Raw genomic sequence first — 27340 nt, 5'->3', positions numbered from 1 at the left:
AGGTAGATGTAAAGTTCAAATAAGTTTAACCATAGAAGAAACTAACTATATTAAGTTACATCGTTTCATTATCAGATCCATTTGTGTTCGGATGACACCTCTTTTAGACCAGTTCCAGTCTTTGCAAGTGTAGACTAGGTTAGATTTTCTTTGATTATTTATAAGAACATGTGATACAATAGAATGAGCCATGGTTTCATGGTGATATGCCTGGAATTCAAAAACTGACTCAGCCAACTTAAATCTCTCTGAGCCTCAGTTGCCTTCTCTGAGCAAAAAAAGTAAGAAGATGCTTATGGAGATTAAGGATATGGAAGAGAAAATGCTGGGTGGCATTCAGGTAATGTTAGTAATCATTGTTTTGGAGTCCGATTTTAGACATTTGAACCCCTAGCACTCAGATGTCACTCCTGGGCTATGCTTATATTTACATACTAAATGGGATGCGAGGAAAGTGATAACAGCTGGTTTGCCATAGAAGACACTGGTTGTCTTTGAGGGTGCATCAGGGAGCACAGCTCCAGAAGGAGAGAGTGGCTGGGAGACATCTGTGTAACTGTGTCACACATGATCTGAGAGCCACAGATGTCGGGACAATGCTCAGTGCTTTACATGTGCAGTGGGGACAAAAACAAAGTCAGACAACAGACCCAGCTTGTCTGCTGGCTGTCCTTGCACCACAATTGTATTCAAGGGAGGCTGAAGTCAGTGGGAGGGACAGGACATCTTCATCGTTCTGAAACCTTGAATGCCTGTGGATATCTGCATGGTTCCTAGTAAAACTCAAGGAAAGCTTCTGTTTAGTCATTTTTTTTTCTTTTGTTCTGTGACTAAACAATCTGACAAGAACAGCTGTAGAGGATGAAAAGTTTATTTGGGGGCTCATAGTTTCAGAGATCTCAGTCCATAGATGGCTGACTCCATTCCTTGGGGCCCAAGGTGAGGCAGAACATCATGGCAGAAGGGTGTGATGGAGGAAAGCAGCTCAAAACCATTAAACCAGGAAAACAGCTTAAACCATTAAACCAGAGACTCCACTCACCAGATTTAAATATATATGCCAAAGACGTGCCCCAGTGCCCACCTCCTCTAGGCACATCCCATCTGCCTTCAGTTCCCACTCAAGTTAATCCCCACCAGGAGATTAACTCACTGATTGGGTTAAGACTCTTACCAACCCCATCATTTCACTCCAGAATGTTCTTTCATTGTCTCACACATGAGCTTTTGGGGGAGACCTAATATCTTAACCATAAGAGCTCTAATTCCCTGCTTTTGGAGTGTCTTGGACTTCAAAGGATGGAGAAAGTGAGTGAGAGAAAAGGAAAAGAGAAATGAGAAGCAGGAGGGCTGTAATGACTGGAGTTTATGCACAGCCTCCCAGGAAAGCCTCCCAAATTCTCAGCCACATCTACCGACCTCATTCAGGGTGACATGAGTGATTTTCCTGTTGTTGCCCTAGAGATGACAGGAGAAATGATGCCCAAACCAAAGCAGTGAGAGGAAGAGGCCCATAGGAAACTAGGTGTCTTCCAAGATTCAACCAACTTTGGGCAATACTTTTGAAACACTTGGATTCATTTCATGTGTGTGTGTGTGTGTGTGTGTGTGTGTATGGGGGTGGTGGAGGCTTTCAGATAACTTAGAAGTTATAGATTATTTTAGTCATCTTTTTTTGCTGCTGGAACTAAAAGACCCGACGAGAACAATTTTAGAGGAGGAAAAGTTTATTTGCAAGCTCACAGTTTCAGAGATATCAGTCCACAGACAGCCAGCTCCATTCCTCGGGGCTCAAGGTGAGGCTGAACTTCATGGTCGATGAGTATGGTGGAGGAAAGAAGCTCTCATGATTATCAGGAAGGAGATAGAGACTCCACTCAACAGAGACAAAATATGTACCCCAAAGGCATGCCCCCAATGACCCACCTCCCCAGCCACACCTTACCTGCCTTCAGTTACCACTCAGCTAATCTCCATCAGGGGATTAATTCACTGATTGGGTTAAGGATCTCATAATCGAATCATTTGTCCTCTTAACCTTCTTGCATTGTCTCACAAATGAGCTTTTGTCCCCAAACATGCCTCATGTCCAAACCTTAAACATATGTGAAGAACAGTGTTGTTGATGTTATTTTAGAACAGTTAGAAGATGTTGAATAACCTAAGGAGGATTACTCAGTTAAGCACATGTAGTGGGTGATATTAAAAATTGTGTGCCTTTCTCTTTCTAAGTAGGATCTTGTTACCATCTAATAGAACTTACCTGGGCTTGCAACATCACAAAGCACATTCAAACTTTTGGTCACAATTGACAAGTAGGATCCAAATGAATATACTCTGATTTGTTAAGTCTATACAACGCCAGGGGAATCTGTATTTTTGAAAATTTCACCAGACATATCTAATAGAAGCGCATACTTGAAACTTCAAAGTAGTCCAGTCTTTTGCATAAACATATGGAAAATTGAGGAAGGGGACTATCAATGGCAGGGACTGAGATCTTGGCTTTAGTAGAGACAGGAATCAGACCTAAATCTCTAGATTTAACATACAACCAAAAATACACGTGAACACAAACTAAGGGTCCACACAACTCACAAAATCCATTGACAAAATTCATTTGAATAAATATCCTTCCTTTGCAAAGAACTCAGTAGAAGGGCTAAGAATATTTGTGCAATTTTCAGTAGGTGTTCAATTCTGTAGAGAAATAATATCCTCATTTTGTTTGACAGGAACCTGAGGCTGAGAAGGAAATGATTGGACCCATATCGTGGCAACTCCTAAATAGAAACCAGGATTGAAATTCAGTTCTACTGCATGAAAAAGAAAGACTACATGTTTGATAAACAACACTCTCCTTTTCAAAGTGCGTGTGTATTACTCGAGCTGCTCTTAAGGTTGTAAAAACAGGATCATTTTGTGCGTAATAAAAAGAATTCCTCTGGCTCTGACTCCAAGCCACTGTTGTGCAATCTTGAGTCCCTGAGCCTATCTTCCAGGTACTTCTGACAGTTGTCCAGGAAGGGTGCAGTATGCTCACCTACTAGCCTTTTCTGCAGAATTCAAAACCTCCTAAGCAAACTGATGCTCCTCAGAGACAATGAAGGGGAGCCCCTATTGGACATGATGCACATAAGTTGGAAAGCCAGCCTTCAGATAGACAAGAGCTGAAGACTAGGGGTGAAGAGTCAGCTTGGAAACTCTACAGTGAACCCTACTAGTGATAAGTTTTACAGTAGAATGTCTTTTTTTCTGTATCAGAGAAGACACTCTCACAATGTCTATATAGTTGCTGTCTATTTGCCAAATCTTTTTAAAGTCTAGACTTTGAGATTTCCTACCAGTTATAATAAAATAAAAATAACAGCTGTTTTCCTTCCTTCTTCCCTCTTAAGTTACTTCCTCTCTTCCTCCATGTTGTAGGTGTTAATGTGTCTTATAGCCAAGGATAGAGATGGAGTTGGGGTGGGGTCACGGAAGCATCAGTTTATCTGGTTGGACAAGAGGTCCTGACCTGTATGGGCAGTGGGTGAAGCACCAAAGGCAGAGGGGTGCTCAGTGGATAAGAAGGTAGAAGGAGGGTAGAAGATGAAGCTAGCGTGCTTGGGAGGTTACTTACACTAAACAAATAAGTCAACTGATTGAGTAAATATTTTGAAAATAATGAGAGTCAGTTTTATTACTGTTTGACAAATGATTTACAAACATAAAAAGGAAGAAATCTTGAAAGAACACTGAGATATTGGGTTAGAATTGAAGTTTGTTCTAGTTTTTTATTGTTATATAATAAATCATTTCAAAATCTAGTTGCACAGACTAATCATGTTTTCAGTTTGCAAATCCTGTGTATCAGTGTTCCAGGTATGCATATCAGGCACAGATTGACCTGGTGCCATGATGTCTGAGTTTCCACAGAGAAGAGTTTGTGATTGGGTGAATTCCAAAACAGGTGGCTGGAACCATCTGGAATTTTCAAGGCATTTGATCTCCTTGAATTGCTAGCCCAGGAAGCCTGTGCATTTTAGTAAACAAGGTGGAAACTGAATAGCTTTTTCTAATCTGGATTCCATGAACATGTAGTGTCATTTCTACCATTGCTATAGGTTACATGTAAATTATAAATTTACCCAGATTCAAGAGAAGGAGTCCTAAATTTCCCCATCAATATTAGGAGTGACAGCAAATTTATGGACATTTAAAAACAGCCAGAGGAATTACCATGAACCGATAGACCAATTAATGTATATATGAAGATATATTTATATACATGTATATGTATGTCTATGTATACATATGTTTTCATATTTTCCTCCCACCTTGGTCCTCTAGGAGGTCCTGTACCAATGACAAAGCAGTAGAACTGAGCACAGTGAACACTCAGACAGCGTTGACCTTGATATATCATCCTTAATGAAATAAATTGCAAGTCCTTAAAGAAATAGCTGACTCCAGGCTTGAGAAAGGAAAAGCATGAGATTAAACACAGAATATATTATCTTGCTAGAATGTCAATAAATTCTCAAGGAATAATGAAATATATAAAAATGACATGGGTACCAGTTTGAAGATGTTTCCAATGACCAAAAATGGGACAATTTGAGCATTCAAATAGTGATGATAACATATAAAAGGTGATAAAATTAGTTGTAATTCACTGAACTCACAGTGATTCACTATAAATAAATAACCATATAAATGAGTGAGTGAATGGAATATTTTTCCTTATGCTAATACACGTAGAAGGGATGGTAGAAACAGATAAAGCACCAGTTTGCAGTCACCATAGTTGTTGATTTAAGCAGAAATCCCAAATGGGTGGTAAGACAGTGAGTGGAGTTCTGACAGAAATAGGATCTGAGGGTAAACTCTGACTATCTACTCCCCTCTGCAACACTCACCCATTGCAAATGATAACTTTTTGCTGCTCAGTGGAGAAATCAGACCATTATCAATATGGCCAGAAGATCAAGAGTGAAATGACCACTGTGGGTACCAGTCAACATCATGAATCCTCTCAATAGACCCACTGGGTATAATCTCACACTGTCTATTTCTGTATTATTCCTATCAAGAAGGCCTGTTCTGTCCCAGGGCATAGGAAATATTGGACAGGGACAGACTCTGGCTGAAAGTTCTATAAAATTAAATGGCTCATACATCCAGAACATGGAGGCTTGAGGAAGGCTAAGATATTATTCCAGACTGAAGGAGAATGGTGAGCCCCTAAACCTGATAGCAAGACATTTCGAATGATTATTTCCAGAAGTGTAAACACACACTGTTAGGATGGCTTGCAAAATTGGTGTGAGACATGTAGATTGCATGTTAATGTTACAGCAAGGTTGGCTTTCTGTTTTAGAGGCCTGCATGGTAGTGATGTAAGAGAATGCCCTCTCTCTGGGAATGTGCACTGCAGAATTAAGAAGTCATGGAGATTTCATGCCTGATGCTGCTCTCAAAGTGATTCAGAAAAAGGTGAGTGTCAATGGGTAGGGAGAAGGAATAAAAGAGGATAGAGTAAATGTGGGGAATCCGTATGTTCCAGGTGGAATAACTAAGCCCACATTCATTAAATTAAAGTTCTAACCTCCTGTAACTCAGAGTGTGATCTTTTTTGTAGATGGAGTCTCTACATAGGCAATCCAGTTAAAGTGAGGTCATTAAGCTGGGCCCTCCTCCATGATGTTCAGTGTCTTCATCAGAAGAGGAAACATGAATAGGAATTGAGGGGAGGGATGTAAAGAGGCACAGGAGAAAATGGCCATTTACAAGTTAAGGACAGAGACCTAGAACTGATCCTTTTTCTCCCTGCCTACACCTTGACTTAAGAGTTCAGATTCTCCAGAACTGTGAGAGAATAGATTTATGCTGTTGAAGTCATTCAGTCTGTGGTACCTTTTTACAGCAGCCTTAACAAACATGTTCAATGTATGAAAGGAGTGAAGAATTCTTCATATTGTCCTTTAAATTATTACAAAATACATTTTAAATGATAATATGTTGTATACTTGGAAATCTCTAAAATAATGAAATGTAACTGTTCTCACCACAAAATAAGGCAACTATGCGAGGGAACACATATCTTAAATAGCTTGATTTATCTCTTACACAAATGTGTGTCTGTACATGTATCGAATCATTATGTTATACATGATAAATGTATACAATTTTTCTTGTCATTTAAACAAACTTAAAAGTGGTACATTGTAATTTTACAAGCAATAATCTAGTAACATGCTATCTCTTTGATCTTCCCAGTATCCCAGTGAGATAAATGAAGAGGGCATTATTAATTTATTCATTTCACAGTCTAGTAGTCTTTGTCTAAGTGGGTTCCAAATGAGTCATCACAGTTAATAACTAATGGAGAAAAATGGAGCTGAGAAAGGAAGTGCTCCCCCAATTGCCTGGGAGGAGTAACTGCATTTATATCCTTGACATTTAATACAATTATCAGAGGGAGAGAAGCCAGAGAGACTGCTTTCTTAGAGTTTAGCTTTCCAAATTGTCTTCAAACCTGCTTCCTTTAAGAAATTACTTAAGGAAAGGAGAGAAGAGCTGGAGAAAGGAAGGATGCAGGAAGTGGCTGAAGGCAGAGAAAGGAGAAGCCATTATCTCTGGCTGTTTTAGGCAGGTAGGTGGGAAGCAAATAGAAGCATTTCTCCTTCCAGTCACAGGTAGCTGCTCATCCCCTGACCTTCAGCTTATTCATAACATCTTCACAACGTCACTGACAATGTATTTCATGCAGTTAGTCTCAGTTCCTCATAGTTTCATCCAGGGACTTCTGACTGTTGTCCAGGAAGGCTACATTGACCCACTGGCCTTCTGTGCCCTTAATTTGAAACCTGCTGAGCAAACTGAAAACCTCCAGACACAAAACCATCATGTGTCTCTCATGGGAGAGAATGCAAGTAAAATGGTTGAAAAGGTAGTAATATACTGACTCCAAAATTTTAGCTTCTGTTTTCATTTGGGTCCATGTGACTGTTTTAAAGCCTGGCTATTTGCAGCTTGTTTCTACCGTTATATTCTTTGAAATTGTGGTGAGCAAAATAGGCATGGATGATAACAAGCAAGGGTTGAAACTCTTTGGGGATTTACATTTGTAAAAATTTAATCCATAATTATAGCATTAATCACTACCATTGCATCATTATTGTCCAAAGCCAAGGGGTGTAACACTTGCTCAACTTAAAAACAGTAGAGTCTTTTGATTTATGGAGGCACTAAAAAAGGCCTAAGAAAAAATAGCAGCTTGCTTATTTTAGTTAATATTTATAACACAATCTAATGTATTTATGTTGTATTTTTGGGAGGACTCTTGGGTAATTTTCCATGCTAAAGATTAGCCAATAGCTGACAGATGTCTTTACTCAAAAAAAGCCAGGTTGCATTGCTTTGCATATTACATGGACTCATTCTTGCCTGGCCTCTTGGATCTAGAAACTCCATCAACTTCAAAGCCTAAATTGCTTTTGCTTTTTAACTATCTATGGATTCCTGGACTACTAAATCTCTGAGTGCTTACTGAACACCTTGCATGAACTCAGCATTGTATAGACACTATAAAATAATGCAATATGAAAGGTTCTCTATTAATAGCAAATACAATTTGTTGAGGAATCACCAAGAGCCCTCATTTTACTTATTCTAGTTCACCTAATTTAACTTACACAATCCTTTAGAAAAGATGTTAACAACTCCAGTTTATAGAGAACGCAAAAAGGATCAGAAATGACATTTTATAATGTAATCAAAATCAACCAAATAGTAAATGGGAAAGTAGAGACCAAAATCTAGTTTTCTCACTTTCCAATCCTATGCTTTTCCCAATAGTTTCAATGTCCTCAGTCAAAAGCTTTAAAAATAATTTTAAAAAAACTCTGAAAACTCAAATAAATTATGAAGTATATGGATGATGGTGCATAAACTGCAATAATAGAATAAATAGAAAACAAGCAGAGCCAACATAATTGAAGAAGATGGGAAAACTATTTTCAAAGTGTTAAAAAAAAATACTGGTAGGTCTGTATTGCCCACAAAACTAAATTTAAATAATAAGGCTAAAGTAAAGACATTATTGTATACATACATAAAAATTGACTGAATTTTGGATAGGATCTTCATTAAAGATATTTCTAAAGGATTTAATTACAGAAAACAAACAAAACAAAAAACAACAACAACAACAACAAAAAAAAGAAAATCCCGAAAGTAAAGTCTATGATGGAAAGAAACAGTAAACATTTGGGTATATGCAAACAAATATGGTCTGAAAAATAATTAATTGAGTCTAATTTGAGATGAAAAACAAAAACAATCCAAGATGCAACATAAATCCCAGACAATAATAGCACATGTGCTGGAAAGGAGCAAGATGTAAAACCGTTTTCAAGTGCATGTGTTGCTCAGCCTGAGAATAAAGATTTTGATTAACGGAGGACTCTGTTAATTGTGTATGTCATTTTTGCATAACCACTAGAACATTAAAAAGAGGAGATTAAATGAGAGCACATGTGTGTTCAAAGCCCTCAAAACAAAACAAACAACCCAACAACAAAAACCATGAAAACAGGGGAGTAAGATTCCCAGGCCAGAGTAAAAATGGGTAAGGCAAAGAGAAGCTGGAATTTCAATGAAAACTCAGAAAGAGGAGATTCCATGTCTAAGAACTGTTCCAGGAAGGTAGATGAGAGACCAGCATGCCTTCCAATTGGAGATCTGGTGCAGTGGAGCCTCCAGGCTCTCTTCGCTTACAGTCAAATTTTAATATCATCTAATTCTGTAAATCTGAAGACAGCTAGCCAGAGATCTGTCCTCATCAGCAGTTTTCAAAAGCAGGACCCTAAGTTATACTTCCTCAAAAACTGGCTCAATAAGTTTGAGGTAGGGGCATCTTTATCACATATTCCAAGAGATAATAAAGTGTCTGACCTCAAAACTACATGCTTGAGTGTCATGGTCCTACATGACAATGCTAAAGTTCCTGGGTGATTTTGTTTCTCAATGAAAATGAATACCAAGACCCTTAGTCTATATAAATCAACCTCCTGGAGAGTCTGAGAAGAAAAAGAAATTGAGCACTCATTTTTATGAAGTTATTCTTCACATCGATGAGATAGAGTTCTCAACTGAAAGAAACAAAGCTCTTGGTACATTTTTGAGTCAATGTTTGGGAGTTTAATACTTCATGGGATGCAGCTTACATGGGCTCTCCTGGTGGCAACCACTTTGTTTCTGTGAAGTATTTCTCATCCCTTTTCACTTGACCAGAGTGCACAGAGGAGTTGTTTTATGCAATTTGAGACCATTTATATTCCTCGTCTTTGGAGTTATAAACATTCAAAAACCTAAACTCTTTTCTAAGTGGGAATACTTGTCAGAATCTATTGCTTTGTTTAGAGGCTGGGGTGTCTAACTTCCTCTAGACACAAATTCATACAAAACACAGGATTTATTAGTTTTTGCTTCTGGAAAAATTGATCTTATAAAGATTCTTATACTATTCATTTAGCTAATCACTTATTTACTCACTACCACGTTCACTTCTTCTTTCTCACCCATATGTATTTATGCGCATGCTCAAGTATCAGCTTACTTACATTTTCCTGTTAGCATTACCTCCTTCCTCACACTCCTATTGACTTGATCATTAGCCTATGAATCTACTTCTTCATATTGTCTTTTACAGATGTCTCATTATTTGATTCTATAATTCATGTATTTTTTCACTAATCTATTTTCCAATTCACTTAAAACACACACACACACACACACACACACACACATTAACCATCTTCATGAAAGCTGCTTTTGTGTTGACTCCTAAGACAGAGATTGGCAACATACTCATGGTGCCTTCCCAGAACTCTTAAATTATTTTCTCTGTGTCTCCCATCATCATATATGAATTGCACTGCCAAGTCCTTTCTAACTTATAGATAACTGAGGTCCTTATTTGATACAAAATTATATAGTAGCTTCTAGATTCCAATCAGCTAGTCTTGGAGAAAAGTTCCATTTTGTAGGCAGAACTTGAGCCACTTTCAGGGCTCCTAGATTCCCTGCACCTGTGTCAAGTGAGTGCATCTTAATCAGGACCTTGGTATGTTTGCTCCCTAAGTCCTAGTACCCTCTAGCCTCTAACTGGTCTACTTCATAAGAAGTTTCACCCTGGCTTCCTCCTCCATGGTCATGTTATATTACAACTCATCACAAGTGACCTTGGCTTTGGTAAAGCTCAAGGACTGAACTCTCAAAGAACAAAACACTTTTCTTTACCCATTAAGTCCCAGGTTCTCAATTAATTACCTTAATTGTTTCAAAGTTACCGTAAGTGCTATATTTGTTTCTCAGTTTAAGTTTGTATGGACGTTCCATATCTGGGACAATGGGATCAAAATGATATCATTTAATAATCACACAATAGTGAGATGTTGTTTAACAAACATCTGTAATTCTAAGAATAAAGTACTAAGATGGTAGGAAATTATTTGGTGCTGCTTATCAATGTATCTGAGCCCCTGTTAGGCTTAATGAGTGTCTGCTCACAGAAATGCACATGGCATGTGTTGTCATGGAGCAGGTGCAAAAGATCTGAGCATAAAAGATACATAATGAGTTCTGGATGTGAGGAGCAGGTGTGATGGATACATAGAGGACATAATATTTCAGCTGTGCTTTGAACACAAGTAGGGGTTTGCCAGGCAATAAGGTGTGCATTTCCCAGCCAAACAAACAGCATTTGCAAAGACACAGGTATTATAAAATGAAATTTTACTATGGTGGATAATAGAGTGAAGGGAAAAAGGAATGGAAATGGGTAACAGTGGATAGATGAGGCTGGGAAGGCAGGCAGAGATCAGCACGCAATGTACTGTATGTTAAGGAGCCTGGACCAAATTCTGAGAGCAATGAGTGGCAAGGTAGTGATTCATCCACGGAAGTGACCTGGACAGAGGAAGTCCTCTCTCTTGATCTGGAGGTGTGGATCACTTAAATCAGGAGGCTTTGGGGTGAGGGACAATATGTAGGGTTATAGTTCAAAAGGGAAATTTCCTTGCTTGTTGGGAAATATTGTCATAGTATGAAAGAGAGTTTGATATGACATTTGGGCCATATTATTATCGAAGAACCACATGTCAATCATAAATACAAGAACCATACTCTATTTTTCCTACTTCATATCATACACACACACATAGACACACACACATGTGTGTGGCTATAGGTATATATTACATCCCATCTACTATATATATATATACATGTATAGTAGATGGGATATAATTGATAAAATATGTTGGCATATATATGCTATCAATTACCCTCATATGCTTTTAAAACTTACCACTTCTTCATTACTCCTATTGTCATTTCCTGGTTCAGACACCCATCTTCCCTGATCTGAACCACTGCAAACCCCCACCCTGTTGCTATTTTCATTGCCTCCGATATCTTTACCATGACTTTGTGTCCCTTATCCCTTGTCGAAGTGAATGTTATGGTTTGGATATAGTTTGAATATGTTCCCAATGATTTATATGTTGAAATTAATCCCATTGTAGGGTGCTAAAAGATGGGACTTTTAACTATCCTCAATGCAGTTTATATGTGGGACTTTGGAGTGGTAATTAGGGTTAGATAAAGTTATAAGGAGGAGATCTTCTGATTGAATGCTGACACCTTATAGGAAGAGAGAGAGAAAGAGCAGGAAAGGAGATACATGCACACTTCCTGCCTCTTGCTTGTGATGCCCTGGGACACCCTGAACTCTATCAGCAAGAGGATCTTTATCAGAGTCAGCTCTATGCTGCTTGAAATTTCAGGCTCATAACTGTGAGGTATATAAAAGTTTTTTCTTTATAAAGTTAATCTGCTTCAAGTATTACAATGATAAAAAAGAACTAATAATCTAAATGAGTAATTTACTATTTAATGTTTTACAATACCTACCTAACATTCCAAGATCAATTGTAACCTATAGTATATTTATGTGAGATGACTCTTCCAGCACCATATTTCCCATTGTTTGACTGTTGAATTTCTACTAAAACAACCAAATTACCTAAATAAGAATCTTTTTCGTATAGTCTACTGTTAAAAAAAAGTTGATTCCCTCTTTAATGTCACTGTAATATGGTATAAACAATTCACCTCTCTCATCTTTCTTCTCTCTCTCTCTCTCTCTCTCTCTCATTTAGTTTTGATTGACATGCATGGAAACATTGCTGTAACCCATTTCATGTTTACAATGTGCTTTGACCAAATCAGCATAACACCTCTCTTACACTTAGTACCTTTATTTATATCCATGTCTGTTTTACATACTAACTCTCTCCACCCTTGGAGACAGAACCTACATTTTCATTTATTTTTTTAAATGCCTGAGAACTGGTAAAGTGTCTGTTTAAATAGAAATATCTTTTGCTTCTTCTCCCATTTTTTAAATGAGCAAATGAATGAACAACAGAAATATATGAAAATGAATCAATCAAAATGTAGAAAGTGTTCAGTTTCAACTAAACTGTAAAAAGAAAAAAAAAACTTCTTGTGTCTTGGTGCTTTGGCCCATCCTGGTAATTCTTTTCACTGTCTTGGAAAGGTACAGATGATCGTTGGCTCATTGCTACTCATCCGTTATGAGTTTCACTGTTGTAAATGTGGCAGAGTAGATTTAATATTGATAAACTCTATGCGTATAGCAATTGATACCTAGGGAGAAATTGACTCAAAGTGTTTCCAACTATGTGGTAAAAAGTGACTTGCCTGAATAATCACTGGGGTCAATCCTAGAAGAGCCAAGAAATTAAAGTGTTTTCCCTCCATTCACCACTCTCTGGCTGAGTCTTCAGGGAACTGCTTGGTCCCATCCCAGGTCAGGTAACTGAGAGGTCACAAAACCAGATTAGGTGGGAAACCCTTCACAGACCAGGGCTAATGACCTGCAAAATTCTAGGAAAGTGAATTGGAGACTCCTTCAGGTCCAATAGAGAACATGGAAGCCAGTTAGGAAATGAAGAAAAACACCTGGAAACACTCACACTAGCGATAAATACTTCTCTAGGAAATGAGCATAGCTGAAAGAATCAGGACCAAAAATCAGTTTGGAGATAAAACTTTTAATTTGCATGAGTAAAACATCCTCTCATATGTTACCTGTGGCATTTTTGGAGATGATATTGGCTCTTAAAAGTAACTGATCTCAGTAGGGTGCACAGCTGGAATCCCAGTGGCTCAGGAGGCTGAGACAGGAGGATTGCAAGTTCAAAGCCACCCTCAGCAATGGCGAGGAGCTAAGCAACTCTGTGAGACCCTGTCTCGAAATAAAACAGGGCTGGGATGTGGCTCAGTGGTCGAGTATCCTTGAGTTCAGTTCCTGGTACCAAAAAAAAAAAAAAAAAAAAAAAACCAACAACAACAACAAAAAAAAAAAACAGTAACTGATTTGTGACAATAGGAAAGGAAGGAGTCAGAAAAGACCATTGACTTATTTGGTAGAGGTGACACGTGATATTGAAGATAAATCTGTAGAAAAATTTGTGCATTGCTGTAAATGAATGTTTCAACATCAAATGAGGTAGCTACTATCATTCTCTATTTATAAGGGTGGAAAAAAAAAAAGCGTGCGCGTGCACACACACACACACACACACACAGACCTGAATTTCTGAAAGGTTAAATGTCTATAGAGACTCTGACTAGAATAGAGGACTAGGGGTGGGGTGTTTTCATTAAGTAGTTATTTCCCCTTCCAACAGCACAGTGAAACCTCCTTAAAGGCTTCTTTCTGAGAAAGATTAGCTGTCATGGGAAAGATACAGAGGATGCCACTGATCTGTTGGACTTAGAGGTCAGACATTGACCACTTTAAGGACAGACATTGACCACTTCAGTGTCAATATTCTCTGCGACTTTGAGTCTCTCTCTATACCCCAAATTGCCTCCAATAGCAACCTGTGGTTCTATTGAGGTGATATTATCTTTAAGGGGTGGCTCGTAATGTCAAATCACTAAAGACTGCCCTTGGAGGGGACATCAGTGGCCACGCTCCTTCCTCTATCTCTTTGCTTCTTGGCTGCCATGAAAGGTACATCTTGTTTCGTCATTCACTCTTCAGCATGATGTGTTGACTTGCCATTGGCTCAAAGACAATGGAGACAAATGACTGTGCTTTGAAGTCACTGAAGCCATGAACCAAAACCTTTCCTCCTTAAAAGTTGATTTATCTCAGGCATATGTTATAGTAAGATAAAGCTAACACCCTGGCCTCTCTTTAAGACTCTTTTCGGAATAGGGATGTCTCAAGTTTCATGTGGAATTTATAAAAAGGAGGTTTCTGCTTTTATTTATTCTTCATTGTTTTATGGATATTACATCTGGTGCTTTCACTATTCTAGAAAATGCAATGAAAATTTGATAAAAATATCGTTGTTGGGACACAAATTGGCAGGAAACAGAGTAGTTTAGGCACAAAGACAGCTATGCCATATAATTCACAAATCTTTTCTTCATTGTATATTTCATGGCTGTGTTGTGTACCAAATACAAAACCCTACATTTTCCAACCAGATAGACCAATGTAGCCATACAGTTAAATTGACCATCTAAGAGATCTTGCAACTTATCTACTATTGTTCAACTTTTTCGGTTATTGGCCACTGTCTCCATGAAAATCCTACTTTTATTTCACTTTATGTGAAAATAAAGACCTTCTTTAGAGGTGAGATTTAAATGAAACAAACCCACCCATTAATATTTATAAAATTATGTCAAAACTCATGATTGGATATATTGAATGTTAGCTATTAATTTAAATATTATAAAGTAAATTATCCCATACAGTTTAAAATACAATATTGTAAATATATTTACAGATATTAAATATATTTATACATAGAAATTGTCTGCAGAGGTATATCAGTTTTCCACCAAAACACTTACCAGATCCCGAATCACAAAAACACAGAATCCAGAACCTGAAAAGAGTTTGAGTTCAGGAATTTTTTTACTTGAACTTTGCTCATTTTCTTTTTTGCTATTCCCTGATTCCTTTTAGAATCTCAAAAATCTATAGAATATGGTATCATATATACACAACTGAGACAAACATAATTGATAATTAAAAATATAACATTTTTTAACAGGCAACTCAAACCACATACAGAAAACTCATGCATTAGCCAAAGCACCTTGCTTAAGGGTTCTCACTTTTATATCCTTTGGGAGGACTAAGTTCAGTGTAGAATAGCTAGCACTTCAGAGAAATCAGAATTTTGAAAAACAGGCCAGTATAAGCTTATTTCTAACATAAAAATAAATAAATAAATAAATAAATAAGAAGTGTTTTATCCATTTATCAACTCTAGATATTTTTGGACTTTGTATGAAGGTGCCTATCTCAGATAACTGAGTGACACTATGTTTTAGTAGTTTTCTGGCTGACCACTGACATGACCTGAACATTTATGTTTCTCTGAACATAAATGTCCGTAGTTCCATTCATAAATAGTCTATTCTCCACATCTCACTGTGTCTGAGGATATGTCTTTAGTACTCTCCATCAATAATTTTCTTGGACAGATCTGATTGAAAAGCAATCCAGGAACGTGTCTCTCTTTCCAAAGTTTGCAGTAAGACTTAGTCTATTGCTTAAGAAACTCCAGAATGTGATCTATAATTATCACATGACCCTTAATGTCTTGTTTGCTCAGGATCACATAGGGATACAGGAAAATGAAGGATTCCATGTATTTGCAAAAAGTATAAATGGATGTGTAGTGTAGGTCTACAAATGTTTATAGAGTGCTTACTTTGTCCCCAGGACTCCACTGACTTCTCTCATTTTCCATCTCTGACAAGCTAAGGTTGGTGCTGGAGCTCTGTGGGGATCTCCACAAGCCACATGTTAAACCTTCACATACTCCTAGATTCCACCTAGTAAGGATGTCTCGACATCGGCACTAATAAGCATTAGGGCTGATTCTTTGGTGGTGTCAATGAGCTTTGCAAGATATTTAACAACATTTCTGGTCTCTCTCACTAGATAGTACCTATTACTCAGTTGTGAGAACTAAAAATGTCCCCAGATTACCTATGTACCCTGGGAAGAAAATCTACACTTGGTTGAAAGTCACTGAGCTAGACCTTTATTCTCTATAGACCCTACTCATTCAAGTGACTCAGGCTTCCTCCATCCCAAGACCTCTGAACACTCCTGGTCCTCTGTATGCAATAATCTCCTAATCACTCCTGTATAATCACTGCTTATGCCTACGTGGAATCATTATTTTCACAGTAGAGCCTACACTGAATGACCAATTGCACTACCATAAAACCTCTTTTCTTTTAGGGCTTAATTTGTAGACAGTGTTCATTGCTGGGATCAGGAATTAATTTCTGAATCCCTCATGCTAGTGTATTTCTTTAGAATAGGGGCCTTAACTAGAGTATTCACCCTTGTGTCCCCAGTACCCAGTGAGAAGATTGGTGTATGATAGACTCAACAAGAATTTGGTAAATGGATGGGCAAGAACAAAACAAAAACTTTACAATTTTCCGGAAAGTGAAATCAGATTTACAGCCTCTGAAACCAACAACTATTTGCTGAGTACTGATTTTGCAGAAAGCAGGATGCTGAGCCATGGAACTCAGAAAAAAAAAATAATATACAACCTTTGCCTTAGGAACCATAGCTTGGGGATGAAATTGACTTGTAAGTAGAAAAGAATTCAAGAGCCCCCTAAGTGGTCAGTGGAGGTCTCAACAACCTGTCCTTGAGTATTTTCAAGAGTTTCAAGGTTCTTCTACTGAATGAGACAAAGATTCACAAAGAAAAAAATAAATAAAAGAAGATAATTCCTGAGCTCAGACTTAAGGCTGGGTAGGAGTTAGCCAGGTAATCAAGGGTAGAGGGGTGAAGAGGTGTCAGAGTTGGTGTGATAGATGGGAGCCAGTCTACACAATGGTGCTGGAGTTGTACAAAAATCCAGCTGGCTGAGAATTACCACCCAGCACCAAGTGAGGAATGGGGCTTAAATTGGGCAGCAGTGGGAAATGAGGTTGAAGATATAAGCAAGGAGAGAGCATGAGAACCCTCTGTGCTAAACTCAGAAGTCAGGAGTTGATCCTGAAGAAAATGGGAGGGCATAGAAAGGGACAAGTGTGGCTTTCAAATTAGTCACACTGATTCTTTGAATGTTTAGCCAGTAGAAAGAGGAGAATGCAATTTCATTATTCAGGGTCATGTTGAATAATGATAATAATAAAAATAAAAATAATAAAACCTGTGCATATAGCACTCAGTAAGTTCTCAGCAAAGAAAATCAGAAAGCTCACTAAGTGTGATGTCCAAAAATGCAGACAACCCCTTTTTACCAATAGGAAGGCAAAAAGCTGAACACGGAGTCCTTCTGGCCTTGATCCCATAAACCCATCTTATCATTAATGGAAAGATATATATTGGGAGGTGTAAAGGTCTCAGGAAAAAAAAGAGGCCGACGTAGGCATTTTGGGGATACTGTGGCATTCTGAAACCTGATGATTGAGTGTTTGTTTTCTCATTGTCTTCATTTCTGCCTGGTCCTCCAACATGAATAATTGTCAAGGTTTTGCTAGGCCAATGTATATTCCAGGGAAATTGGATCTGCAGTTTTGCAGAATTTCACAATGCCTTTTGCAGTTCTGTGTCAAATTGTTTGTTTAAATCTAGTTTATTTTACCTTCTTGGTCCTGGATGTACTATCAGCTGAAATATTTATATCATTGCCTCTTAGGAGTTGTGCATTTCCCTTGTTCTGTGAAAAAATGTGCTGATCTGTTCTATGTATATGAGTAATTGTTTTTATTTTAATGATTTGAGTGCCTGAGGAAGGAGGTTGGCTTGCCTGGCTTGTTCTCTCCTGGACCATTTCTGGCCTTGTTTTCATTCCTCTCTTTTTACCAACCCAGTTCTTATTCTGATCTCCTAAGGGAGACTATTTGAAGTCCGAATCTCTATGTGATATCCAGTTGTATGAAAAGAGATATCGGGGTCATACATGTAAGTACACATGCCTGGCTGCCCCATACAGAAATCTCCCTCCCCTTAGCCAAGTCCCAGGATGACAGAGAAAAGCTAAGTGTATTCTTGCTATTGTTCAAATCTTATTTCTGAAACCAAGACCCCTCCACACCTATTCCTTGTTACAGAAGGTATTCTTTCTCAATCCTCTCCCCTTCTGGTTTTGTTCATTCATTCACTATAACTATTGAACATTCATTGTGTGTGAGGTAGTGAGCCAATCAGGTGAATTTCGACCTCACAGAGTCATGGTGTGCCATAGAAAGTGAATTGCTCAGCAATTAACACTACCCCTGAAATGGGGGGGGGGCATAAGAGGGGATGCTGCTTGGGGTATAGGAATTCATAGACACCATGCCACAAAAAAATGCTTCTCCGGCTGAATGAAAAGAATGTGTGGAAGCAGGAGGCCTGTGTGGAGGGGAGAGTGTTGCAGGCTGGAGTATCAGTTGCTGAGAGAGTCAACTAGGGAGGTGGAGGCCTGGAGGATAATTTCATTTTTCACAATCTGTTTCTACAACAGTGTGGTCAGGTATACCTGTGTTCAACACCAGCTTGAACTCCTTGCTCTTTGGTCTTGACCAGGTTACTTTTCTAAGAGTTGAATGAAGTTATATGTAAATTTATTTTATGTTTATTATATGTAAATTTTTCACACACCACCTGGCATGCAAGAACTGCTCAATAAGCATTAGTGCATGTCATGAACTTTACTAGATTCATCATTATCTTCATGATTATTGTCATGCATTTTTATCTCATCTCCTTCAGTTGGTTTATTTGGGATCAACATATTTCTGGAAACCATGCAATCCTTGATCCCCTCTCTGCCCATCTTCTCATGTGCCCCCTTCATCTTTCTTGTTCTTTTCCCTGTCCTCTCACTTCCACAATCAATATTCCACCATGGTTGTGACCCAGTAATCAGGCAATAGATAATCCAAAATAATGGAGTCATGGATGTTTTTATTTACTTTATAGGTCCATGCCAGAGGGTAGTTCCCATCACTTGGGCAATAATGAAGTGGCATAACACAAGTCCAGTAATATTTCTCACTGAGTTATCAACATCAAGGAGAATATTTGGTTCAACCCTATTGAGATTTTTTCTATTTCTCCACATATCTATGTCCACACTGCCATATCTGAAGTGAGGATCCACCCCCGATTCAATCAAGTGTGATGCTATCTTCTATATTCTTTCTTTGTGCCCCCTAACTTGCCTAGTCCAATACAACTTCCACTGAAATGTCAAAATGATCTTGTTGATAATACCACACTTATTATATTATATCTATTTTTAAAAACCTCTAAAGATGATCTATTTTATGAATAATCAAGGAGACTTTTGATGGCAAGGAATAATAACAAGCTCACGTCAATTTAAAAGGTAACAAGAATATAGTGTTTCAGGTCCCTGAACAATCCAGTGATGATTTAGGTTTCAGCACAACTGGATTAATTGATTGTGCAATCTGTCTCTTTGCTACTACATTGATATCCCTGCAAATGTGTTATTTCGTTAGCCAACTTTCTTCAAGAGGGTAAAATCTTTAGTAGAGTCTTTAGTATCCTATTTGCATGCCACATCATCCAGATGCAGAGAGATAAACACACATCAAGGTTTGGGGGTATTGTTCCCCAATGGCTCTGTCTTAAGCTATAGATCTGGCTCAGAAACAATCAGTGGATCTATAGAGATATCAGGAGCTGATTGCCTTAGGTTCAAGTTCAGTCCTCTTCTCTGAGTTTAACACTGTGGGGAGAGGCACAGAATTAATGCAATCTGTTAGAAGCACCTGCTGGAATGTGAGTTGAATGAATTTTTAGTCAAGCAAAACAAGCAGCTGTGGAGCCATGCAGGGGAACGCTGGGAAGACAAACAATAATATGCCCCCCCTTCCCAAGATGTCATCCAAGGCTCATCCCAACCCAGCTCCAACCTACTGTTCCATTTTCTCTCATTCCTTTTTGCACATTACCCTCATCAGACTGAATTAGCTGCCCAGAGTTTCCATTTCTGTATTTTTGCTCCAGATTGACTTTTTGACAAAGGCCAAGCTCCTGCCTCTGCTGTCTCTTTAATCCTGCCCTTCTCAAACATAGGAAGACCTATCTGGTCCTTAAGACTCACTTCAATTGCTATATTCTTGTAGAAACCCACATTTTTTTTTTCTTTTGCCCCTATCTTCACCTGTGGTAGAGAGAAAAATACTGAATTTGCAGTCATAGTTCTGGATATGCATTCTAAAATTGTCCCTTAGGGAAAGTGACTGCATGGTTCTTTTTTCTTGATTGGCCTCTTTTTTGGTCTTTCTGAAGAGCCCACTTTCTTTCTTCTTTTAACTGAGGAGGTATTAATGCTTTGTTATAAGTCAATGATGTCTTCTGTTATTTAAATATGCAAAACTCTACAGAATTAAGTATTTGAGATAAGACTTAGAAACGCCTGTAAAACTCTTATTCTGTTAAAGGAATATTTATAGAATAACAACCAAACAATCTAGAAATTATTTCTCAGGTACATGAAAACCAGTGAAGGAAACCCATGAGAGTCCACTATAGCCCTGCCCTGAAGGATTAGTATATATTTCTTCTCATTTGTAGTGAAGTCTTCATATGCACAGCACCTACATTTTTAGAAGTCATCCGTAAATCAAAGTTCATGTTCTCATTTACATATATGATAATTACAGAGATGAATTGCATGGATTTTTTCCCTAATACTTCAGCTCCTTGTAAAGTTATTAATAAACTATAAATACATGCTTAATTTCACTTAATTTAACCGTTACTGCATCCTTCTCAGTAGTCTACACAGCCTGTTGCTTGTATGGTTTCCCCTAAGGGACCGTAAAGATACCATTTTCCAATAGATTCAAGTCTGACCTCATGATGTTCCCAATTTAGGCTCCACACAAGTATGTGAGGTGACTTCAGAAAGCCCCAGGGTGCAATAGTCACAGTTTACATGGGCCAAGTCATCATGGTCATCTGCACTATTATGGTTTATTTATGAGTATCCCCCCAAAGTCTCATGTGTGAGGAAAAGCAAGAAAGTTTGCAGATGAAATGATTGGTTTAGGGAAGCCTTAACATAATGAGTGCATTAATCCCCTGATAAGGATGAACTGGGTGGTAACTGGAGGCAGATAGGGTATGGATGGAGGAGGTGAGTCACTGGGGGCATGCCTTTGAGGTTTATATATTATCCATGGTGAGGGGAGCTCTCTGTTTCTCTATGCTTCTTGGTGGCCACGCCCTGAGCTGCTTTCCTCCACCATCCTCTTCTACTGTGATGTTCTGCCTAACTTTGGGCCCAGAGCTATAGAGTTGACCATCTATGGACTGAGACCTCTAAAACTGTAAGCCCCCAAGTAAACTTTGTTCTCCTCTAATTGTTCTTGTCATGTCTTTCGGTCATGGGAGTGAAAAAGCTGAGTAAATCACACTCTAAATTGCAGAGTCAGGAGCTTGTGATTAAGGACCTATGAAGAGACAAGTTAAAGTTCCCTGGCCACCAGAAGTTACCCATTTTAATGCATTTGTATTGAGTTCAATGGGGATGAATTTAAGATACGGTGATTGAGAAGTGGCTCATTCTGTTGGCTACAGAGTCACGTACGTTCCCAATCATAGTATCCTGGGTAAATGGTAGAGCCTGCCTGAGGGGGCACTTCCACACTTTAGCCTCCTTAATCATGCCCGAGAATCCTTCTTTCTGTCAAAAAAAGAGGAAGCATTAATGTAACAAAAATTTTTTGAGTTGTATGAGTAGTAACCACTGACTCATTTGTTTTGGAAGTTCAATCTGTGGTTACCATGAGATTTTATGAGTCTTAAAATTTGTATTCTGATGTCCTTTTAGGATAAATAAGGGCCTAAGTTAATGCTGACATGAAGGCATTATGAAAATAAAGCATGGCATAAGAAGTCAATTCCAATTATGAACCAAGTCCATTGTAAGAACTGATTGTCTTTAATATTGATTCTAAACATTGGTGATAAATGGTGAACATCTTTAATCGGGCTTATAAAGATGTAAAAATTGACACGAATTTAATGCCTTTTCCTTTCATGAACCACAACATTTTTTTGACAATTTCAAATGCCCTAGTAATTATGAGAAGCAATCAAATACATAAAATGTGATTCATGAAGGTCAGTGTAACATTGGGATATGAGTGCCAACAGTGGATGTTAAGAAAGTGCTCATCAAATCCTGACAAAAGGATGCAGAATTTGATTTGAGGAAATTCCCATTGGCCAAATCTGGAATGAGCTGAACAAAGAGAAAATAATATTGAATTGTAAGTCATAATTTAAAAAAAAAAATCCATAGACCCATTGACATAATAGATGAATAAGTAAATGAGTCAGAAAATAAAAGGAGGGAAAGGGGTACATTATGGTACAATGCATTAGTTTTCCATTATTATTGTAGCAGATGACCACAAATCCAGTGGATTAAAGTATAACAATTTAACCAGGTATAGAGGTCCATGCCTGTAATCCCAGGGATTCAAGAGGATGAGGGAGGAGAATTGCAAGTTCAATACCAACTTCAGCAACTTAGCAAGAGCCTGTGTCAATTTTTTTTAAAAAAAGAAAAATTTAAAAAGATGAAGCTAAATGGTAAAGTGCCCCTGGATTCAATCCCCAGTACCATAAACAAATGAATAAATAAATAAATAAGTAAAATATGCCAATTTATTTTAATATTTACAAAATAATTTTCTGAAAATCACAAGTCTGAAATAGATTTCACCAATCAAAATGGGCAGGAATGCATTCCTTTCAGAAGGCTCCAAGAAGAATTCTGTTCTCTTGCCTTTTCCAGCCGCTGCAGTCTTCCTGGGCACATGGACCCCTTTATCATCAATATCTGGGATGACTTCTCAATCCTTCCCACATTAACTCTTCTGTCTCCTTCTTCCCCACTTCAAGGGGACTTGTGATTACACTGGACCATCTAGATAATTCAGAATAACATCTTCTTAGGTCAACAACAGATCAGCCACTCTAATTCCATCTATAACCCAATCTCCCCCTTTCCAGGCAACATAATATATATATGCAGGCTCTGAGGTTTAGGATGAAGCCATTTGGAGGAAAACACTACTCTATATTTTGTAAACATAAAAGGAATGATGTAAATTAAAAATTATCACATGGTCAACACCATTATATTCATTAAATGTGTAATACATCCCAAGAAGAAGAACAAACAAGACTACAGCAAGGCACATCGTAATGAAACTTATTCAACTAGCATTGAAAAACTTTTTTATCTTATTTTTTGTTACTGTTTATTTATTTACTTATTTTGTTACCAGGGATTGAACAAAGGCACTTAACCATTAAGCCACATCCTCAGTCATGTTTATATTTATTTTGAGACAGGGTCTCACTAAGTTGCTTAGGGCCTCCATAAGTTGCTGAGGCTGGCTTTGAACTTGAGATCATCCTTCCTGAGCCTTCCAAGTTGCTGGGATCACAGCCCTGCACCATGGCAACCTGGCTAAAAAATCTTAACATTACAAAAAGAAAAACAATATGTTATGCACAAATAAAATCAAAGAATGCCACCCAAGCAACATGGAACTTGAAGGACAACAAAACAACATTATTAAGGTGAAAAAAAAGAAAAAGAAAAGTAAATCCCTATGGAATTTTATAACCACAAAAAATACAAATTTACAATTTCAGGCAAAATGAAGAATTTTAAAGATAAAGTGAAAGTTGAAAGAACTTGTCTCTAGCCATCTACTTCTAGAAGAAATCCTTTTTAAAAAATCCTTCACAGAAAATACCTACACAAATGGTTATCTGATACCAGACAAAGGCACCATGAACACACACTGGAGAAAACATGACCTATTTAATAAATGGTGTTGGGAAAACTGGAAATCCACATGTAGTAGATTGAATTGAACCCATATACCTCACCCTGCCCAAAACTCAACTCAAAGTGAATCAAGGACTTTGGCATTAGACCAGAGATCCTGTACATACTAGAAGAAAAAATTGGCCCCACTCTACATCATATTGGCTCAGGATCAGACTTCCTTAACAAGACTCCTAAAGCAGAAGAAGTAAAATCAAGAATCAACAAATGGGATGGCATTAAAGTAAAAATCTTCACAGTGAAGGCAACAAACAAGAACATGAACAGAGAACCTATGGAAAACATTGAAAAGAGCTGGGTTTGTGTCTCAATGGTAGAGTACTCACCTAGCATGTTCGAGGCACTGGGTTCGATCCTTAACACCACATAAAAATAAATAAATAAAATAAAGGTATTGTGTCCAACTACAACTAAAAAAAAAATAAGTTTTTCAACATCTCTAGCAATTAGAGAAATGCAAATTAAAACTACACAGAGTTTCCATCACACTCCAGTCAGAATGGCAATAATCAAGACTAAAAGTATCAATAAATATTGGCAATGATGTGGGGGAAAAGATACACTCATACATTGCTGGTGAGACTGCAAACTGGTGCAACCACTATGGAAAGCAGTATTGAGATTCCTTAGAAAACTTGTAATGGAAGCACCAATTTCACCATGTTAACCCACTCCTTGGTATATACCCACAAAACTTAACTTCAGCATACTACAGTGACACAGCCACATCAATGTTTATAGCATCTCAATTCACAATAGCCAAGCTTTGGAACCAACCTAGCTGTCCTTCAACAGATGAATAGATAAGAAAATGTGGTATATACACACAATGGAATATTACTCAGCTATAAAGAAAAATAAAATTATGGCATTTTTGGGTAAATGGATGAAGCTGGAGAATATCATGCTAAGTGAAATAAGCCAGTCCCCCCAAAAAACAAAGAACAAATGTTCTCTCTAATATGTGGATGCCAACCCATAACAAAGGAGGGTAGGAAGAGTAAGTATAGAAGTTCATTAGATTAAACAAAGAGAGGGGGGTTGGGAATAGGAAAAACAATAGAATAATCAGACATAACTTTCCTATGTTCCTATATGAATATACAAATAGTGTAACACTATACGTTTAACCACAGGAATGGGATCAAAAGTTTAATGGGTTGCACCTCATGTATGTATAATGTCAAAATACACCCTACTGACATGTATCTCTAAAAATAACAAATTTTAAAAAAATCCTTCAAATAGCTGGGTGAGTTTGTACATGCCTATAATGCCAGTGCCTATAATGCCTCATGACTGAAGCAGAGAATCTCAAATTCAAAGCCATCCTTACCAACTTAGTGAGACCCTGAATAACTTACTGAGAACATGTTTCAAAATAAAATATAAAAAAGGGCTGGGAGCCCAGTGCAGTTGCTCATGCCTGCAATTTTAGTGGCTTGGGAGGCAGTAGGATCACAAGTTCAAAGCCAGCCTCAGCAAAAGTGAGGTGCTAAGCAACTCAGTGAGATCCTGTCTCTAAATAAAATACAAAATAGGGCTGGGGATGTTCCTGGTACTCCTCACCCCCACAACAACAACAAAGAGTTGGGGATGTGGCTCAGTGGTTAAGCACCACTAGGTTCAATCCCTAGTACCTGCCCCCAAAAAGGAGTCCTTCTCACAGACATAACATAATTCTAGAAGGAATTTTGCATCTATATAAAGGAATATGCAGCATTGGAACTGTTACATATGCTTAGAACAATAAAATCCTTTATCCTATTCTATTAAATCTCATTAAGAAATAATCAGCTGACTTTGATTTCCTACCAAGAAGGAATAACAGAGATCATATTTATCTTATTCTGCTGAAACAACCAACCAACAATCAACACTTATGCATAGATGGTTGTAAAGACAGAAGGAATGGAAAGCAGGGACCCCTGAGAAACAGAGAACAAAGTGCTCCCTCTAATTACCAGAGCTCACTACCTTGAGAGAGTTTCCAAGCCTAGCAGCTGGAATGGGGAACAGAGTCTGAGGTCAAGTGATTCCCTTAGTTGGGAGATGTGCTGAAAGTCTGAGAAAACAAGATGGTTAGAGTTCTCTGTACAGAGCAATCAAGAGGAGGTAGCTGCACAGAGGGCTTTCAACATATGCAGAGGGTGGCTCTTAATTGTTTAACCCAATATTGTTAGGGCATTAATTGTTCCCAAATTGATCTATATTCAATGCAATTCTGATCAAAATCCTAATAGGGATTTCTGTAGAAATTAGCACACTGAATTTAAAATTCATAAGGAAATGCATGGTACTTAAGAGTAGCCAGCATAATTTTGAAGAAAATATAAACCAATATGAAGGCCAAACACAACTTGATATTATGGCTTATAATAAAATTGATATTTTTAAAGGCTTTTTCCCAGCCTGCTGATGTTGCTGATGCTTGCCTCAGAGTTTACTTCTTTTGATCTCATGTGACCCAAGCACAGAAAGACACTTGTCTGCTCAGGAACTTCTCTGGTATCAGTTTTTGGTCACACAGTTACATTGATGTTCCAGATTCACATAACCTTGTTCTAGTGCTGCCGGTTCCTTAAATGTCCCCTCTGCCTCCTTCCCTTTCTTTCTTTTTTTTCCATTCTAAGGAATGGTAGAGAACATTAAAAATATCTTCAAGATAGATAGATCTGCTTGGGGAAAAATGGAGATAGTGGTTAGTAAAAAATTGTAATTTTTCAGAAATGAGTAAGGATTTAAGAGTAAGTTACTGAAGGCCAAAGGGTCCAAAACTCATTAAGGCTGCCATTGAATTTCAAACCAACATACTATATCAAGATTTCATCCATTATTTCTTATAAATAACGGGATTTGTGAGCTTCCTTGATTTTTTAAAATCATGATTATATAATATAATGATTATATAACATAATGATTATATAATAACTTCATGTTTATTTCACCATTACTTTTCTCTTGAATTGTCATTTGATCCTGTCCTTTCTTCTGTTCATTACCATAATTCAGATTCACCTCAATACCAAGAACAAATTCTAAATTAATTTTCTTGTTGAAAGCAAAACTGATTTAGTTTAGTTCCACACACACACACACAAAACCCGTTGAAACCCTACTATTTTTTTACATTAAGTTACATAAATTCATAGGATCTCCTTCAAACAAACAAACAAACAAAAAGAGCAGAAGGAAATAAATGTGCATATGTTCTTTTTATTGCAAGTTCTTAAACTTTCTAACGTAATTTAATGTTGCTTTCCAATTTCAGAAGGTTATTTTAAGAATCAAGAAGGACCAAAATAAAATAATTTACGACTGGACAGTCTTTTCCAGAGTGAATGTGTATAATATAGAACATGAGT

Source organism: Marmota marmota, unplaced genomic scaffold (assembly GCF_001458135.2).
Source record: "Marmota marmota marmota unplaced genomic scaffold, marMar, whole genome shotgun sequence".
NCBI lineage: Eukaryota > Metazoa > Chordata > Mammalia > Rodentia > Sciuridae > Marmota > Marmota marmota.
The sequence above is the reverse complement of the archived record's forward strand: the minus strand, read 5'-3'. Positions refer to the sequence as shown.